Here is a 16,723-nt window from a genome sequence, read left to right on the forward strand (position 1 = left end):
TCTATGGAGAGATTTGCAATCTACTTTGGAGAAGATGGGTAAAAAGGGAATAACATGAACAAAATTAGATGAATTTCAAAACAAGGAGATATGGGTGAAACTTTTCAACTCTATGCCCATAAATAAAGTAGGAGATTACTGCAATGGGAATGAAGGAAACACAAACCTTCTAGTACAATAGAATGATGTAACAACCATGGCTATTTTGGACAATGGGGAAGGCATAGCCATAGCAACAAAAGCTTTCTGGTGGGAATCCTGGGAAAAGCCAACAATTAGTTAGACAGACACGTATGAAAGTGCAACTCACAAATAGACACATTGATAAATCGATGGGCTTACTAAAAAAATGTAATAGTCAACTCCTATGGAATTGACTCCCAACAGCTTTTTCCATTGTAGATTTTGGAAAAGAAACTCAACTATGGAATCATCTTGGGAACACTATTTATGAGACAAATACAATTGATCTAGGATTGGAAAAATGAGTATCTTTACCTGAAACAAGTTGAATTGGTTACTTGGGTAAATTTGAAGGGCCATTCTTACAAGGATGTCTTGAGGAAACCTATATAGAAATTGGACTTTGAAACCTCAGCAGCAACTACACTTTAGTTGTGGATACAAAAAGACACTCCAATTTGGATGTGTGGGGCTTCTAAATTAGGCAGTTTACGTGACCACGAGATTGTCTATTAAGCAGAAAAGTGAATGATGTGGAATACATACCTGAACCAGTCCTTGAACATCTGTTTGAACCCTTTGAGTGGAAACTATGGATGTGTATGTTAAGAAGTCACACCCACACACTTTCTCAATGAGGAAGGCTATGACATAGTTACCATCTAGAAGGTATGATCACTAATATGGTCTTCTTTGATCCCTACTATGATGCCACGGATGAGTTGGAAGAAGAAACGCTTACAACATAGGAATCAAATTCAAAAAAAGACCACGTAAGAGAAAAAATTCTACTCAAAGGAGGAGAAAAAAAGTTTTTTGAATTTTTAAATCAACATCATAGATGCCAACAAAGATATCATAGGAAACGGGAGAATAAAATGAAAAGAAAAACGTCAAAACCAGCAATGGAACACGAAACTCAATTCTTGGTGAAAGTGGCTGCATCGGATTGCATAAAAGAAGATAACGGGATGGTATCCAAACATAAAAAACTCAAATTGACAAACCAAAACAAAACAAAAATTGGGTAATCATAACAGGACTAAAGGAATAGAACCTCTGATGACAAAAACTGAACACAAAGAAAAATATAAGGATCTGAAACAGACATTGAAAGAAGTTTGGACCACAAAAATGGAGTCAAAAAGTGATAAACCAAGAGACATCAGTGTTCCATCTCATTACAAAAAATACACTTTGCAAGAGAGATGAATAATTGTAGATCAACCCTTGCACCAACAACCAAAAGAACCATGAAAATCGTATGAGGTACCTAAAAACACAAAATGAATTGACCTAGCAGAGTCAGGAGAAGTATCAAAACTAGCATACATAGCCACGGATTTGTCTCAGGAGAAGGAAGAAATCCTCGTTTGGATGTTAAAAGACTAGTCGGATATCTTTTCTTGGTCCTATAAATATCTCAAGGGAGTGGATCCTGAAATATATCAGTATATTATCCCTATGAGAGATGACGTTAAGCCGAGCAGACAACGACCATACACCTACAATAAGACATTCGCTAAAACCATCAAGGAAGAGATCAAGAAGCTCAAGGAAGTTGAGTTCATCTACGAAATAGAGCACATTGATTGGGTATCATCTATTGTGGTGGTGCCAAAAAAGAATGGCAAACTCAAAGTGTGTGTAAACCTCAAGAACATGAATGTAGCCACCATACGAGACAATTATCCTCTTTCGATCACGGATCATGTTCTAGAACGGATAGCTGGCAAAGAGAATTATAGTTACTTAGATGGATTCTCTGGTTATAACCAATTGTCCATAGATTCAAAAGATCGGCATATAATGGTTTTTTTTACGGAATGGGTTATTTTTGCTTACAAGGTTATGCCCTTTGGTCTGACTAATGCACCAACAACATTCCAATGATTGATGAGCCATGCTTTTATGGAATACCCGTGGAATTTATTAGAATTTTATATGGATGATCTTTGTGTGCATTCTACAAAGAGAGAGAGAGAGAGAGAGAGTCATTTTGAACATTTAAAGTGTGTCTTTGAGAAATGTTATCTATATAGTGATAGCGTTTTTCGGCTCTTTGTAATTACCACGGTGAGTTACCTCACCCTACCAAAATCACCCAAACACTGTGGCTATCCCTACCATTTCACTGTACATAGGCGTGCGTGAGTCACGGGACTTTTCCCATATCTTCTTAAAAAACCCTCAATCAGCTAGTCATTGGGCTAGTTGAGCCAAAAAAAAATATTTAAAAAATAAAAAAATATTATGGCCCATGCGTATGTAAATATTTCTTTATATATAGGGCCTAAATAAAAGATTTTTTCATAATTATTTTGGTATTTATTTAAATATTTCTACCTAGGTGTGTGTTATTTATGCTCTGTACATTGCCTCACCATTACCACAATTTTTTCTTACCATTTTTCATACTCTTTATTCCATATAGAAATATTTTCATGTAAGCTTCTCTTATATTTGGTGTAACTCCACCCCAACAAAAATCCAAAAAAACTAGTTTTATTTATGTGTATATTTTTTCACTATTTTGATTTTTCCCTTCCTACATCTATTTTGTTTTTTTCTAAAAAATTAGAACACCAAAAATATTTATCTTTTTATGGTAGCCTCATAATGAGAGAGATTTCTTTTGACCCCTTTATATTTTTTCCACTTATATTATTTATATTTGACATGTACATATTTTTTAGACCCCTCAATATTTGATTTTCTTAGTTGTACTATTCACTTATATCCTAATCTCAACAATATCTTCAATTATAGACCTACCAAATAAGGTCAAGGGTAGGTGGCATGCATACATGCACTATGGAGGGCTCACTCTTGGAGGTATTCAAAAGAATCATCCAAAGAAGGACCCCACAAGGACCTTGCAGTGGAAAAAAACGGTCGGTTTTGCTGAATTTTTAAAGTTTACTTGCTCTCCGAATTTGAAAAGGTGATAGAAACAAAAGTTGTAGCTTGTGGGCTGAACTTTTGCCTCAAATTTTTTCATATTTTTTTGAGCTACGAGCTGTGAGCTATGATTTTTTTAGTGGACCCCAGTTTTCCCATGCTATGCAGCCACACTCTCTCTTCCACTTTATCATTTTCCTCTTTCACACACACTTTTCCACTCATCATCCCCATCTCTCTCACCACTCCTCTCTGCACACTACTCACCTTCTCCTCAACCTTGAAGAATAAGAGAAACCATGGTGAACTCATACCTCCCACACACAATTCCATTCCAAAATTGACCACCTAGTCTCATTTTTCCTCCTCCAATTTACCCATATCTATCAAAAAAACCACAAAATTCAGCCTCTTCTCTTAAAAGACAGCATCATGGTGGTTGATTACTCAGCTTCAATTATCTTGTCTCTCAAGGAAGGTCAAGAGTGGAGAAAAAATGTATCGTCAAAGCTAGTGGACCGTCAACAGGCGTCAAAATCGGCCCTACTCAAGACACTTGGAGCATCAACCTTGTAAGAAAGCCACCTTTTCTTACCTCTTAAGAGTTTTTTTCTTCCTTATTTGTATCCTACATGGATACTCCCATTGTAAATATCCAATTTCATTTGTAAATTAATACTAACTCTACTAACACTAACCCACTATGAAAAGTCCTATCACCTCCATTTCTCTCCTCTCTCTTTCCTCACCAACTTCTTGATAACTCCAAGCAAAAGAAATTAGATAAATTGCTGAAAATCTAACCCAATTATGGTTAGAGGAGTAACCCTAGCCTTCAAAATTGCTATAAAAGGAGGGTGTAGCTAGCACAAAAGGGGGAGCCATAAGCAAGAGCACTATGCTATAGCTTGAGAAGCCAAGCTCAACCTCTCTAGAAGGAGCTCTTGAGTGGAAGCTCATTGTCTTATGCATGTGCATGTGTTGTAATAGGGGATTAGCAAGGGAACTCTATGCCATTGTAAGAGAGAGAGTGATCATTCAATTGAGAGTAGGAAATCTATCATTTCTCCTACTAGTGTAAGCCCAACATTCGCTGAATCAAGGAGGGTGGATTTGGACTAAGATTGGATACTTTGTCTCCCTTCCAACGTGAAGTAATGGACAACAATGATGCGTAAGTGTCTTGGTGTTTTTTGTTAAGTTCTTGATAGCTTGTCTCTGGTGTTGTCATCAATCTAGCCATAAATCCCACATACTGTAAGAGGGCGACAGGGTGGAGAGGACTCCCCTGGCCTTAAGACAGTGATTGGGGTGGCTTTTCTTGTGATGTGTTGTGGTGAAATTTACGCAAGCTATGTTGAACAAGTACTAATCTCACTTTGATTTGTCATGACAGATTTGTAAGAAGGTGTTAATGCAACAAGCACCCCCTCCCCCTTTCTCTCTCTTTCTTAAATATATAGTTGTGTTTGCTTGATCATTGCCGATACGTTTCAAAGCAGCCCGAGCACTATCTCTCTCTCTCTCTCTCTCTCTCTCTCTCTCTCTCTCTCTCTCTCTCTCTCTCGTGTTTTAGTGTGTGAGAGTATTCCATTGGTGTTAGGGTTAGTGTAAATTCCTTGCTTGTTTGTGGGTTGCTCTAACGATTCTCCTCTTTTGCGTCCTAGTTCGCTCTTAAACTAGGTGGTGCCCCTTGTGTAGTTGGGATTTGGCTGTGGGTTTGTTGTTTTGGTTTGTGTTGTGTTGTGCCCCAGCCCCATTGAGCAGCATGGGAGCCTTGAAGGGCTTCTAGAGGCCACTCTTCTTGTTGCCCGCCCCGGACCGCCTCAAATTGGTGCCCCCATTGAGGACGGCTTGTGTATTTTTGTGTAAAATCAACCTTTAGCATAGTCAAGTAGTTTGCATGAATCACGAAGATTTGTATGATCCCTTCATTCCCATTGCAAGGCAAAAGGTACACATAATTGTTAGTACTAAGTTGCAATTTCAACGCGTCATTCGTAGAATTTTAGGTCCTCTTAGGTTGGACGAGATAAACGCTTCAGTAAATCCTTTTATTTTGCCTCTCATTAGGTACGACCTTAGTTTGGACGCCTATATTTTTGTTTTGTTTTAAGCATTAGGACATGCATAGGCCATGGATAATGGCCCAGGAATAGAGGTTTTTCCCTTTCATTTTACTCCACACATTAGAATAAACGTTGCAATTAGTAGAAAGATCCATTTTCAACAACGAATGGTGTTCATGTTTGGTGCCCAAAGAGCAGGAGAAATTCTTGCATCACCAAACCCTGTCATTCTACCTCTCATCAACTACCACACTTCTTTTGATGTACATGTGTTCATTTTATTTTAAAATGAAGTGCAGCCCGGCAAATAGTGTGTATGTTTGTTTTTTCTTTGTCCAAGTTGTTACAAGAAACAAAAAAACGATCATTTGTTCTAACTGGGAATGTGTGTGCAGTGAAAGTTCAATCCTTAGAGATCTAGCTCTATTACCAATTGAGTTGCAGGAGCAAGTAGTAAGGCGTCTCCCTCATAACAAGAGGGTGGTGAAGTTAAGACGGAAGGTCCTACGCGTGGATTCCATTTTCCTCTTGTTGTTGGGCACTAAGGAAGACCGCGCATTCATCCAACTAGTGTGTGCCCTAAGATTGGTAAATAGAGTGAAATTTGGCGTTTGGCGAGTGCATTTCACCATTGAGGAAGACTCTTCAGGAAACTTGCGGCCAGAGTTCATGCTTCATAGACTCACATTTGGTGAATTTTTCCCTCATTTGCGTCTTATTAATAGTCTTCCTTTCGCTTTCAACAAAGGAGATAGGGAGCTATTCAGAGCTTGTCTTAATAAAGAGAGCATAGAGAAGATTGCAAATTTGTATAAATTCTCATCCTTCTCTACTTTCTATGACACTTTGTTCATAGAGACATTGTAAATCTCTTTATGCTTTTGAATGATTTAACCATAATCCTAAGGAGTTTTTGTCCAGGAATTTTGTAGCACAAGTGGAGTCTTTAAATCTTGCAAACTTGATTGGACTTGATGAGGATGTTCTTTATGAAATTGTGAGAAGGTTGCCTCACTCCGACTGTGTGGAACTCGAAGGAAAGGAGCTCCTAGTCAATTGCTACTTTCTCACGGCCTTCGACGAGCATGAAGATCTAGTTTTTATACAAACCGCTTGTGCATTGGAAATTGTAGAGCAAGTGCAATTTATCACTTGGGACGTGGTTGCTCTTTTGGATCCAGAAAATGAAGTTCTAGAGATTTCTGTTTATCGCCTTAGCTTTGAAGAATTTCAACCCTTCTTAGAGCTCATCAATAGTCTACCCTTTTGTTTTGATCAAACAAATCGAGACCTTATTGAAGCTTGGATAGCTGAAGAAGAAAACCTAGAGTGGTATTTTCTCACTTCTTCATTTGCAGGCGAGTGGTTCTAAATCTCTATTGTATCCCTTATTGTAACTCGTGTTGTAATCTTTCATAATAATGGAGAGCCAACGCCAAATGTCTGGATATCCTCTTTTCTTTGGAGAGCCTGGAGAGGATGCAGAATTATTTTTAGCAAATTTCAAGATGTCTTGCCGTATCAAGAGGATAGTAACCGATCAAGAACGTGTAGAAATGTTTGAAGTGGTCCTTAGGAAAGATGCTAGTACTTGGTTTGACTCTTTGCCTGAGGAAGTTAAGGGGAATTACACAGAAGTTTTGAATTGTTTTAAGAGATACTTCTTTGATCCCCAAAACACTCAAAAACTATGGCAAGACATTGTTTCTCATAAGCAAAAAGACTTAGATGACTACTACTTGTACAAGCAAGAGTTTCTACGTCTTTGGGCTCTATGGATACGAAATGTTGCTAACCCTGGTGATGGTGCAGAATGTTTAAAGAAGGAGAGGTTCATAGCCGGACTCTTTCCTGACCTTAAGGTAAAAGTTGAGGCGGGTGCACCTGCTACTTTTGATGCAGCTGAAACTAGGGCTGCTGAGAAGTATAGGAAACTCAAGTGCTTAAGGGGAGAGGTTCCAATAGAAGGTCTGAGACCCAAAGGTAAGTCACAAGCATCAACATCGAGGGAGCTTCCTGAGGTAACGGCGGAAGTAATTGAGAAGTTAAACGAATCTTTAAGCAGCCTGTCAATTCACCTTGCACAAGCTGTAGGTCCAAAGGGACAAGCAAAGAAGTCTGAAGAGCGAGATCCACGACCTAGGAGAGTCTTGCAATGTTGGAATTGCGGAGAGTCTGGACATGGGATGTATAATTGTCCTTGGCCCCGTGGGGAGCCAGGGAGACCTAACTTGAATTACCCAGTGATGAATGCAGGTGAAGGAACTGGTCAACAACCAAGGCTTCTACAAAGGCCAAATGGACCAAGACCACCTCCACAAGGGGTAGAAGGAGTTCCACCTTTGCCAGATCCAAATGTGCATGTGGTAGAGGTGACAAATTCAAATGAGGTTGACATGGAAGCCAATGGAATTAAGCGTGGCCGAGGAAAAGGTAAAGAGAAAGAAGGAGTCACATCACAGAGTGACCATGGACAAGGCAAGAAGGCAAAGGAAACCAAGGAAACCAAGAGGACTCGACGTCGTATCAACCTCCAAGACTTCCCTCTTGGACATGGTATGGCTCCGTACAACTTGTTGGAAGACATGAGAGGTAAGGGTCCTGATATTTCATGGCCTCAATTTCTTGCATTATGTCCACAAGTTAGGAGGTATTTAACAAGGGCAGTTAGCACTAGGAGAAAGGTAAAAGAGAGTGTGCCTGTTGTAAAAATTGCACAAGCTGAAATGAATGAGGACATTACACCGGTGCTAGACTGTTACATCAAAGGAAGATTGGTTAGGAAAGTTCTAGTGGATGGGGGTGCACAAATTTGCATCATGACAGAGGGACTCATGCAAAGACTAGGCATGCACATCCAGGAGACACCTGAAATCAAAGTCAAGATGGCAAACAATAGCAAGGCTAGGTGTGTAGGCATTTGTAAAAATGTCTTTGTAGAGGCCTTTAGCATTAAGAAAGCGGTGGATTTTTATGTTATGTCGACCAAGGGAAGTGGTTATCCATTTATCCTAGGAAGACCATGGCTAATGAAAATGAGAGCTTTGTAGGATTGGGAGAGTGGGAAATTAATTTGCAGGAATGACAATCATAAGAAGGTTGTCTTTGACATGAAGGAGCAGCGCCAAGAGGAGCTCCATGAAGAATCATCTCAAAGTGAGACGGAAGAAGGTTGGACCGATAGCACTTCAGAAGAAGAAAGTAGCGGCAGCATTATTGAAGAGGAGTCTTCCATCGAAGTCATGGGGGTAAGGTTTAAGCCAAGAAACCAAGAGACCTCTTGTCAAGGCTTGGAGGAGGTAGGTCCTCAAGAGAACGAAGGTGTTCAAGATGAAGGGATGCTGGAAGGTATGCTATCAACAACACTTACAAAGGATGAAAGAGAGGAGTTCAAATGTGTGCTAAGGAAGTTTCCTAGGCTTTTTGCTAAAGACTACACCGATGTGCGTGGAGTAGATGCTGTTCAACACAAAATTGAGTTGAAGCCAGAGGCCACACCTAAGGCTCAGAAGCTACGAAGGCTAGGAGTCATCAAGGAGCAGGCTTTACTCAAGGAGGTAAGAAAGCTTCTAGCAGCAGGGTTCATTTATCCAGTGGAGAATTCAGAGTGGGTCTCTCCTGTTGTTGTCACTCCTAAGAAGAACGGCAAGTGGAGGGTGTGTGTGGATTACCGTCCCCTCAATGAGGCAACAAAGAGAGATCACTTTCCCCTCCCATTCCAGGATGAGATACTAAATGAGGTAGCTGGTCATGAGAAGTACACTGTGTGCGATGGTTACTCAGGTTACTTTCAAATAGGGATTGCACTGGAGGATCAATTGAAAACAACCTTTATCACTCCTTGGGGTTGTTATGCTTTTAGAGTCATGCCATTTGGTCTGACAAATGCTCCTGCAACATTCCAACGTTTCATGAATATGGTGTTTCAAGCATTCTTTGGAAAGTCAATTAGGGTGTTCATTGATGATTTCTCTATTTATATCTCAAAATCATTGCATCTACAAAGGGTAGAATAAGGTTTAAAGAAGCTCTACGACATGGGAGGTCAACTCAACCCCGACAAGTGCCATATAGGTGAGGATGAAGTAATCTTGCTTGGTCATAAAGTTTCTTACAAAGGCATTGAAGTGGATCCTTCGAAGGCAAAGGCTCTTATTGAGCTACCATCACCCAAGAGTCTTAAGGAGGTCATCTCATTCATTCAAAAGGTAAAGTATATGTCACGCTTCATTCACTTAGCCTCGGAGTTACTTCACCCTTTGCAAAAGTTGACACAACAAGTAGAATTTGCATGGTCTGATGAGCTTGAAGAGTACTTTTGTAACATTAAAGTCATTTTGTCAGAGCTACCAACACTCATGCCTCCTTGTTGGGAGTACACATTCTTTGTTAGCTCTAGTGCTGGGAAAGAAACAATTGGTGCTATGTTGCTACAACAAGATCCCCACAGTACAAGGATGCGACCCATCTACTTTGCTAGTAGGGTCATGAATGCTTTGGAGAGAGACTACACAGAAGCAGAACTCATGATGCTTTCTCTCATGTTTGCGGTAAGAAAGTTTAGATCCTACCTGCTACCAAAACCTTTTGTAATTCTCACTGCAGAAAATTTGTTCCCTTGGGTGTCATCTCAAATGAATCTTAGTACTAGGATCTCAAAGTGGATTATGGAGTTGCAAGAGTTTCAATACTCTTTCAAGGTAGAAGATAGTGTGCGTGCACAATTGGCAGGGATTCTCACTTATAGGGTGCACGAAAAGGAGATTAAGGTGCCTGAAGTAAAGACCCTACCATTGCCACCACCAAAAAGTATTCCTAATGCTTTTACCTTGTTCTTTGATGGAGCTTTTCGTCGAGCCACAGGAAAAGCAGGGGGAGGGCTAGTGTTGCTCAACCCAAGTGGAGAGGTGGTCATGAAAGAGAAGTTCAATCTACCAAGTTCAGCTAGCAACAATGAAGCAGAATATGACACTCTACTTCATGGTTTGAAGATGTGCATTGGCCAAGGGATACAACGTCTCATGGTAAAAGGAGATGCACTTCTCATTGTTAAACAGATTTTAGGCATTTGGGCATGCAAGAATGAAAGCTTAAGGACAAAAGTTCATGCCATTCGTAGGCTATTTAATCAATTTGAGGAGGTGCAATTATATCATATTCCTAGGAAACAAAATGAAGATGCTGATTTACTTGCACAACAAGCCGTTGCATGTGTAAATAAAGAAGTGCAGGTCATCATGGTGGCGGCTGCTGTGAAGCAACCGAGGTACCAGGGATTGGAGTCATTGGCTCCCATCATTGGCTACATTTTGGAGGGTGAGTTTCCACCAGACTTCACAAAAGCTCAGAAGAGGAGACTCATGAAGAAGGCAAGCATGTATCTCTTCCTAGAAGGCTCCCTCTATCAAACAGGGAAGGATCAAGTGTGCAGAAGAGTACCAACTATTGAGGAAATTCCAGCCATTCTAAAAGGTTTGCACGAAGAAGCATGTGGTGGTCATTTTGCCCAAGATTTAACTGTGAAGAAGATTTTGCTTGCGGGGTATGTTTGGCCAAGCTTGCATGTGGATGTTCAACATTGGTGTAAAAGCTGTCACAATTGTCAGATAAATGGAAATAGAAGGTTGGTGCATGGCCCGAGGCAAATAGTGATTGCAAATGGACCCTTTGAAAAGTGGGGCATTGATGCCATGGGTCCTCTGCCTAGGACAAAAAATGGTAAACTCTACATTCTAGTGGCTGTAGACTATATGACTAGGTGGGTGGAAGCTCAAAGTGTGGCAAGAGTGAATGAGAGGACAGTTAGCAAGTTTGTGTACAATCACATTTGTTGCAGATTTGGCACACCTTTGGAGATTGTTTCTGATAATGGTCCAGGGTTTAGGAAGGGCTTGCTCACAGAAGTCTGTGAAGTACTTCACATTCTACATCGTCACAGTACACCCTACTATCCCCAATCAAATGGTTTGGTAGAAAAAGCTAATGGTGTCATTGCAGGCATCATTAGAAAGATGGTGAAAAACAAGACAAAGTTGTGGGATGACTTCTTGGATGGTGCCTTGTGGGCGTATCGAACCACATATAGGGAAGCCACGGAGTTCACACCATTTCACTTGGTCTATGGTCAAGAGGCTTTACAGCCAATTGAACTAAACATTCCAACAATGCGACTTCATGGCAAATCAGCACAAGATGATCAAGAAGCATGGATGGATCGACTTCTTACCTTAGCTGAGCTTGAGTGGAAAAGAGAAGCAGCATACGAGTGCTATAAGAGGAAAGCCACACTGACAAAGGAGAAGCTTGACAAGAAACTGAAGGACAAAGGCATCAATGAAGGAGATCTTGTGCTAAGGTATGACAATCGACTCGATAATCGTTTTGATGCCAAGTTTGAAACTAGATGGCAAGGGCCATACATAGTCAAGAAGGCTTTCAATTCTAGTTACTATCAGCTTATGGACTTGAATGGTAAAGAGCACTCCAGGAAGGTAAACGGGTATCGCTTGAAGCCCTATTTGAGTCGCCTTCTACCAAAGGATCTACCAAAGATCTGTCCAAAGGCCGCTGTCTCATGTAAGTATTGTTACATGAAGCATGAGTGTAACTCCAACCAAAATTCTGAGGGGCCAAACAATGAAGATCTTGTCAAGGACTCTGAAGCACTCCCTTTGGAAAAGATGCTCTATGATGGTACATGAATATACCATCATCCAGGGGGAGGGCTAATGATAGCCGTTTTTCGGCTCTTTGTAATTACCACAGTGAGTTACCTCACCCTACCAAAATCACCCAAACACTGTGGCTATCCCTACCATTTCACTGTACATAAGCGTGCGTGAGTCACGGGACTTTTCCCATATCTTCTTAAAAAACCCTCAATTAGCTAGTCATTGGGCTAGTTGAGCCAAAAAAAAATAAAAAAAATAAAAAAAAATATTATGGCCCATGCGTATGTAAATATTTCTTTATATATAGGGCCTAAATAAAAGATTTTTTCATAATTATTTTGGTATTTATTTAAATATTTCTACATAGGTGTGTGTTATTTATGCTCTGTACATTGCCTCACCATTACCACAATTTTTTCTTACCATTTTTCATACTCTTTATTCCATATAGAAATATTTTCATGTAAGCTTCTCTTATATTTGGTGTAACTCCACCCCAACAAAAATCCAAAAAAACTAGTTTTATTTATGTGTATATTTTTTCACTATGGTGATTTTTCCCTTTCTACATCTATTTTGTTTTTTTTCTAAAAAATTAGAACACCAAAAATATTTATCTTTTTATGATAGCCTCATAATGAGAGAGATTTCTTTTGACCCCTCTATATTTTTTCCACTTATATTATTTATATTTGACATGTACATATTTTTTAGACCACTCAATATTTGATTTTCTTAGTTGTACTATTCACTTATATCATGATCTCAACAATATCTTCAATTATAGACCTACCAAATAAGTTCAAGGGTAGGTGGCATGCATACATGCACTATGGAGGGCTCACTCTTGGAGGTATTCAAAAGAATCATCCAAAGAAGGACCCCACAAGGACCTTGCAGTGGAAAAAAACGATCGGTTTTGCTGAATTTTTAAAGTTCACTTGCTCTCCGAATTTGAAAAGGTGATACAAACAAAAGTTGTAGCTCGTGAGCTGAACTTTTGCCTCAAATTTTTTCATATTTTTTTGAGCTACGAGCTGTGAGCTATGATTTTTTTAGTGGATCCCAGTTTTCCCATGCTATGCAGCCACACTCTCTCTTCCACTTTATCATTTTCCTCTTTCACACACACTTCTCCACTCATCATCCCCATCTCTCTCACCACTCCTCTCTGCACACTACTCACCTTCTCCTCAACCTTGAAGAATAAGAGAAACCATGGTGAACTCATACCTCCCACACACAATTCCATTCCAAAATTGACCACCTAGTCTCATTTTTCCTCCTCCAATTTACCCATATCTATCAAAAAAACCACAAAATTCAGCCTCTTCTCTTAAAAGACAGCATCATGGTGGTTGATTACTCAGCTTCAATTACCTTGTCTCTCAAGGAAGGTCAAGAGTGGAGAAAAAATGTACCGTCAAAGCTAGTGGACCGTCAACAGGCGTCAAAATCGGCCCTACTCAAGACACTTGGAGCATCAACCTTGTAAGAAAGCCACCTTTTCTTACCTCTTAAGAGTTTTTTTCTTCCTTATTTGTATCCTACATGGATACTCCCATTGTAAATATCCAATTCCATTTGTAAATTAATACTAACTCTACTAACACTAACCCACTATGAAAAGTCCTATCACCTCCATTTCTCTCCTCTCTCTTTCCTCACCAACTTCTTGATAATTCCAAGCAAAAGAAATTAGATAAATTGCTGAAAATCTAACCCAACCATGGTTAGAGGAGTAACCCTAGCCTTCAAAATTGCTATAAAAGGAGGGTGTAGCTAGCACAAAAGGGGGAGCCATAAGCAAGAGCACTATGCTATAGCTTGAGAAGCCAAGCTCAACCTCTCTAGAAGGAGCTCTTGAGTGGAAGCTCATTGTCTTATGCATGTGCATGTGTTGTAATAGGGGATTAGCAAGGGAACTCTATGCCATTGTAAGAGAGAGAGTGATCATTCAATTGAGAGTAGGAAATCTATCATTTCTCCTACTAGTGTAAGCCCAACATTCGCTGAATCAAGGAGGGTGGATTTGGACTAAGATTGGATACTTTGTCTCCCTTCCAACGTGAAGTAATGGACAACAATGATGCGTAAGTGTCTTGGTGTTTTTTGTTAAGTTCTTGATAGCTTGTCTCTGTTGTTGTCATCAATCTAGCCATAAATCCCACATTTTGTAAGAGGGCGACAGGGTGGAGAGGACTCCCCTGGCCTTAAGACAATGATTGGGGTGGCTTTTCTTGTGATGTGTTGTGGTGAAATTTACGCAAGCTATGTTGAACAAGTACTAATCTCACTTTGATTTGTCATGACAGATTTGTAAGAAGGTATTAATGCAACAAGCACCCCCTCCCCCTTTCTCTCTCTTTCTTAAATATATAGTTGTGTTTGCTTGATCATTGCCGATACGTTTCAAAGCAGCCCGAGCACTATCTCTCTCTCTCTCTCTCTCTCTCTCTCTCTCTCTCTCTCTCTCTCTCTCTCTCTCTCTCTCTCTCTCTCTCTCTCTCTCTCGTGTTTTAGTGTGTGAGAGTATTCCATTGGTGTTAGGGTTAGTGTAAATTCCTTGCTTGTTTGTGGGTTGCTCTAACGATTCTCCTCTTTTGCGTCCTAGTTCGCTCTTAAACTAGGTGGTGCCCCTTGTGTAGTTGGGATTTGGCTGTGGGTTTTTTGTTTTGGTTTGTGTTGTGTTGTGCCCCAGCCCCATTGAGCAGCACGGGAGCCTTGAAGGGTGTCTAGAGGCCACTCTTCTTGTTGCCCGCCCCGGACCGCCTCAATAGGATTTGTTTAAATCCTAAAAATACATGTTTATGGTTAGACATGGCATAATTCGTGGACATATTGTATCAAAAATGGTATTTCCATAGACATGGAGAAGGTGACAGTGATTGTTGAAATGGCTAGATCGACAAATGTCAAGGAAATTTAGGCATTTATGGGACATTGTGGCTATTATCGTAGATTCATCTACATGCATGCATTCATAGCTAAACCCATTTATAGCCTTATCACTGATTTTGAATGGAGAGAAAAATGCAAGGTGTCGCTCCAGAAGCTTAAACAAGCTTTGACAACATCACCAATATTGAAAGATCTAGACTAGAACAAAATGTTCCATGTGCATGAGGATGCTTCAAATTTTGCTATTGGTTGCATATTAACTAATCAGAAGAGGGGACTAAGCAGAAAGAATTGCACTACCACTAAAAGGGAAGGTCTTGGAATGGTGTACGTAGTTAAGAAATTTTTACGTTACTTGTTAGCTAATAATTTTGTCTTTTCTATGGACCATCAAGCCTTACTCAATTTGGTGAACAAAACGTGCAATACAGGAAGAATATTAATATGGTTCATCATCCCACTTGAATTTTACCACAGTGGTAGTAAAAAAGGACACCACACACCAAAGAGTGGATCATCTATCGAGGATCACCTCAAGGAAAGCACCAAAAGGGCTAGGCAATGATTTCTAGATGGACGGAAGATCTAAATGTCACTAATGAACCATAGCTCAAGTGGATTCACAAATATCACTTCCTATCACACCACGATTGATAGAGCAATTAGCCTTATATCAATTGCTGGCCAGAAGACTATATCGAAAGGACAAAGATGGAATTTTTCTTTTGTGCATCAACCCAAAGGAGCAAGAAACCTACTTGAGTCAAGATCATACTACAGTGGTAGGACTCCATTTCACAAAAGACCAAACCATACAATGATTGACTTGGCTAGGGGTTTATTAGCGTACCATGAAGGAAGACATTCATAATTATGTGAATAGTTCCTCTCAATGTAAGGAAAATTCCACCATACCCCATGCCACATTATTCTAGATTTCAATGATATCACAATGGAGTAGATATATGGTGGAATATATGATCAATAGAACATTCCCCAAAGATATGAGCAAACAACGACGAAGAGCAATGGAGACTGAAGCAGCCAACTATGCAATGATTGGTAATCATATCTATCGACAAGGAAGGACCAATGACTTAGATTGTGTGACAGTGAAGAGGAATATCTTCCTATCCTAGAACAAGCACACATGGGTCTTGCAAGAGTCCATTTCTCTCATGAAACCACATCCAAGGCTATATTGATGGCAAGCATTTAGTGGCCAGCCTTGTTTGCTGATGCCAAAGATTTTTTTTGTTGATGAGCCTTGTGGGTGTATCAAGTTCTCATATAAAATAGCCTTGAACACAACTCCTTTTAACTTGGTCTATGGATTAGACACAATTCTGCCGATGGAATTTTCATTACCCACTCTTAGAGTTGCAAGAGTTGGAATGGAAGGGTCAAGAGTTGTCAGATTGACTCAAGGACTTAGAACGACTAGACGAACAAAGATTGGCAACCATTGTCCATATATATGCACAAAAACAAAAATACAAACAGTTTTTTGACTCACATTTGCTGACAAAAGTTTTCAAACAAGTGAATTTGGTTCAGCTAGTTTACTCCTTGAAACAACATATACCCAAGTTCAAGAAAAAGGGACACGGTTTTTTTTCATTGAGGATGTTTCACCAAGTGGTGTTGTCAAACTAGCTACATTAAATAGAGAGATCACGGAAAATTGGATCAGTGGATTTCAACTTTGCAACTATCATCTACCCTTGACTAATGACCTTTTGCAAAGAATGCATGCAGCGAAGGAATGTAAGCATAAAAGGTAGCAAGTGATTGTAGAAGCCCAAGAGGAAGGGCGGATTTGAGTTCTAAAGCAAAAAGCAGCAAGGCAAGCGATCCCTCAAGTTCTACCCCTCAATACCCTTCAAATTCAACCCCTAATAGATGATGAGGTAGAAATAGATGAAGAATGGCACGATGGATTGGACATGCACATAGAAATAACCCTAAATGATGGTCTCAAAGTCAAGTCACTAGTTG

Source organism: Adiantum capillus-veneris, chromosome 30, assembly GCF_014529385.1.
Source record: "Adiantum capillus-veneris isolate H3 chromosome 30, ASM1452938v2, whole genome shotgun sequence".
In the NCBI taxonomy this organism is placed as follows: Eukaryota; Viridiplantae; Streptophyta; class Polypodiopsida; order Polypodiales; family Pteridaceae; genus Adiantum; species Adiantum capillus-veneris.